Source organism: Protopterus annectens, chromosome 2.part1, assembly GCF_019279795.1.
Source record: "Protopterus annectens isolate FY-2018-M chromosome 2.part1, PAN1.0, whole genome shotgun sequence".
Lineage (NCBI taxonomy): Eukaryota > Metazoa > Chordata > Ceratodontiformes > Protopteridae > Protopterus > Protopterus annectens.
In genome coordinates this window covers 1,756,763,180-1,756,767,739 of record NC_056729.1, presented here as the reverse complement: position 1 = coordinate 1,756,767,739, position 4,560 = coordinate 1,756,763,180, and the positions used below count along the sequence as shown (strand labels likewise).

The window sequence follows — 4,560 nt, the reverse complement described above, 5'->3', positions numbered from 1 at the left end:
ACTCCCACTGGTGAGCAAAGCTTCCCTTTATCCAAATAAGGATACGGAATAGCACAGGAACCAAGCCAAAACCCAGAGATCAGCAAACTCTGAAGACTGGACTATTCTAGTTCAGTAAGGCGGGAAAACAAGATATTTTTTTGCAGAAAACAGAGGAAAAACAGACAGTAAATGCTATAAATGCTTTTAAACGGCTAGCACACTTGAGTGTGTTAGCCTACAGGTAAAATTAAGCAACAAATAACTTTTTTAAAGGTGCAAAACAGTTAATCAACACAAAAACAGTTTAAATAGAATGCAGAGCTGTATAAACAGTTGATAATAAACAGGTAATCAAATGGAAGAGTTGTTCCACAGGAGACATCATTCAGGGCTTTCTACAGGTACCATATGCATAACATCAAGTCTCCCAAAGGCATGTGTTGCAATGTGTAATGGTGTACCGAGACCAAGACTGAAACCTACAGACAGTATTAATAAAGATACATGTGGCGCACAAGCAACACCTCACTCCACCTCAGGCCCACAATCACCATCTGTACCTTGCTGGTGCCAGTGTACACCTTTAGGTTTGCTGTTCATTAGCAAGCACTAGGCCAGTAGACATGGTGTTCTGAATTTGGGACACTGCAAAATGACACTCATGTGTGGCCCATAGTTGTCAAGCATCTGCAATAAGGCTGATGATGGGGAGGGGAGTCATCCTGAAACACAACAGTGAACTGAAGCATACATCCAAAGCTCGCTAAGAATGACTGTATCTGAACACAGTCAAGGTCAAGCATTGTGCCAGACATAACCCTGACTCCACAGCAATAGTGAAGGCATTGTGTGACCTCCAAGGGCTGAGCACATGAGCTGACCTTGCAATCTGGCAGAGTTGGGGGACATTTGTAGGGTGAAGTGACCAAATAATGGCAAGTGAAGATGGGCCATGCTAGTATACCCCTTCTGAGAATAGTGACTGCTGTAGTTCATTTAACAGGTGCTGCAACAAACCATCATGTTAAGGGTGTGCACACTTATGCAACCCACATATTGTATGAATCTCAATCAACATCTGCACAACTAACACATTTGTTTGATACTGCATTTGATTGCACAAGTCATATGTCACTTATCAAGTGTGTAATGTTAACATAGGTAGTATTGTGGCCCCATGGCATATCAGTGAAGAGATCGGCATGTCAATAAGGGTGCATACACTCCTCATAGCCACAGTAAGCTTTGAAGATTGTTGGGATAACTGGATTTTATTGTTCATACATGCACCGCTGATGAGATCTGCAAATCAGACATCAGGCATTCACTATTGACATCGATCCTCATATCAATCCAGCTATGTGTCAGGCAAACAAATAGAGGCTGTGAGCAACAGAGCAAATATAACTGCCACACATATACACATTCATCAATGGTGTATACACTTGTGAGGTATGGTGTACAGTACATGGCAGGGTGCTGAACAGGTGCACAGCAATGCTGTGTTTGTGGGTGCAGTGTGTTCCAGGAGAAGGGGCTTCACCTACTAATACAACTCATGCATCTCAGAGATGTATAATGTTGGTAACAAGGATTGAGTTTGGCTGCAGTGCATGCTCTTGAGTGCCATATGTCATGCATGTTGACAGTTGGGTAATGAGAGGTCTGTGTAATATCTTTGAGCCACCTCACCTGTAAGTGTGTGTGTGTGTGTGTGTGTGTGTGTGTGTGTGTGTGTGTGTGTGTGTGTGTGTGTGTGTGTGTGTGTGTCCATGTGTGTAGAGGTACGCAATGACATACAGGTCTTAAAGTACGTTTCCTGTTTTCCCCTCACAGGTGGCAAGGTGGGTCAGGGTCCCTTCTTCAGGAAAACTGATGTTAGAGTCCATACAGACTCTGACAATGATGATAGTTATGGTGAGGCACAGGTGGAGTTGTCAGGGGCTGAAGCTGTGCCATCAGATGACATCCCACTGTTATCCACCCCATCCCTGCACACAGTCACATTGCCTATACATACCCCATCACCAGTGGCCATAGATGAGGGACAGTTGGCAAGTGGTGGCATTGGACAGGACAGTGTGGTAACCATGGCAAGTGTGTCTGTACACAGCAGCCATAGCAGGATGACCAGCAAGGTACCACACAGGCAGATGTACGGGGTGCTCATAGGAGGGCTGCTGGCCATCATGCCCCTGGCAGAAGTGCCACAGCAGGTGTCACCAGACGCATGTTTCAGGCCATCATGGAGGCACAGCCATGTATGGAACATTATATCAGACAGGGTCTGAGGCTCCATAGGGCTACTCATTCTGTTATTGATAACATCCATGATCTTGCAGGTGCCCACCATTATTTTGCAGAGGTCATGGATAGATGGGTGGGTGAGATGGTGGGAATCCTCGACCATGCAATGTCTGTGTTAGAGCATATGGTGGGATTAGAGTGACAGCCACATGGAAGTAGGTCAATAACACCAACAGGTGGAGGTCTACATGGACGTGCAACAAGTCAGCGGCACTCTCATAGTCGCAGCACCAGCACTGCAGGGGGTTCTGTCCACACCACAACACAGCAGGCCATGTGCACATGGCCCTGGCTGGTCCCAACAGGGATTCAGATCCAGCGGACATTTGTCATCATCAGGAGAGGGTACCATATCTGGCCTTGTACCTGGTAGTTCCCGTGGAACCCCTGGCAGGCACAGTTCTTGTGTCCATGGCCAGAGATGGTGAACTGCACACCCTGCCATGTACAATCTGCAGCTGTCCAACAAACCCCTGTGTAGGGCAGCCACGTGGCAGAACTGTGCACATACATATACAAACACACATCACCAACACAGCTAGGGCACCTCCATATCTACACACACCATATCTGCACAGCCCATTTGATAACAAAACCCCCTAACACACACATATGATGTCAACCAAACGGCTCAGCCTAGGTCTCTGGCAAACTCACAACACACCCTGTGCATATGATGATACCTGTGCCACATCCCTGTCATCCATAACATCAATGCAGGGACAGGCTAATATGGTTTTGATGCACAGGGTGAATGTATTAAGGTTTAGCAATGTAATGCTGTGTAACATGGTTTCAGCTGGAAAGTTTAATGCTTACATGACAGGATGTGTAGCTGTCCAACCATGATGCATTATAGCTGTTATTAAAACTGAGTGACTGTGGTCTCCATAATGTATTCTGTTTGCGTTGTAGGTGTGTATGTGTCAGCAGGATGTTGGTCTGCTGTTGTTTCCTACAAGGGGTATGGCACTGTGGTGACACCTTGACTGTGCCATATCCTGGGTACAGCTGAACACAAGTAACAGGTCTGTATAACAGTTACTGCATGTGCCACATGCCTGATAGGTCTGGGGGTGTATACAGGTGAGTGCATGGTGGCTGATGTCAGCAGCCCTTCTATAGTGGACAATGGTAAGTGTGCTGGGTGGCACACACCACATGTTTGTGTATAACACACACACACACACACACACACACACACACACACACACACACAGAGGCTTTGGTGTTGATGCAATACAAAGAATACTGTACGCAGTAGGTTGGGAGGGTGGCCTAATGGTTAAGGTGTTTGCCTTACAAACATAAGGTGCAGAGTTTGAGTCTCACAAGGGGTAATTGGCTAGGCTTAAAATGGCTCACACGAGCAGTTAGCTTAGTACTAACCTATGAACATGGATGTACTTAATTTTGCAGTGAACCCATTTTAGCCTATGTAATTCCACCAAGACAAAATAGGCAAAACATCACATCAGTAAATAATCAGACTGCTACTTTAATGTTATTGATGATGGTACTGGCAAGGTATATGTCCCCTTCCCAAATGTAGTGCAATCCCGACATTGGTAAACATAGGTGTGCTGGTGTGGGTGGCAGAGCCCTATACATTGAAGGGTGTGGGGTGGTGTACAGCTGCACATAGTGTGAGTGACAACTACTTAACCTGTTAACATACACTGTACAGTATTACAGCAGACTAAGGGGAGGATACACACAACAATAACCCCAATGAGGGGGGCTGTGCCCACAACATCCACACCCAACTATATATACCAACTCCAGTATTGCTGTACAGCTATACAGTGGGGAAGAGAGCATTTACACATCTACTACGAGTTTTGATGTAATGAATTTCCATGACAAGATTTCTTTGAAATGTTAGCATTTACCAGTCAGTTCTCGGACAGATGACCTCCTGGGACATGTATTTTCTGAACTGAAGTAAATCCCTTCACATACACGCACACTTGTTTTGGGTAAAGTTTTCAAATAGCAATAATCACGCCTCATTAGACCTTCAGAGGCTATGATACTACCACTGTGCAAAGCTACTTGGCAACACTGAGAGTAGAACCCCTACCTAGGTACTTATTGCTACTAATGTGTTTGGTCTTAATTGCACACACCACACAGCTTGTAGGATGAGGTATGTCCCAAGCTTCCTGTAAAGTGAACAACATCACCAGGCCTTGTACAGTATGATAATGGGGGATGTACTGTGTGTTAATGGACAATACATGGTATAACATACTGTCATATACACATTGA

General features: G+C 45.3%; 1 pseudogene; it reads right to left on the bottom strand.

Annotated features, from left to right (window-relative positions):
- Positions 1-4,259: 4,259 nt before the first annotated feature.
- Positions 4,260-4,342, bottom strand: LOC122795174 (annotated as a pseudogene).
- Between the last annotated feature and the right edge of the window lie 218 nt (positions 4,343-4,560).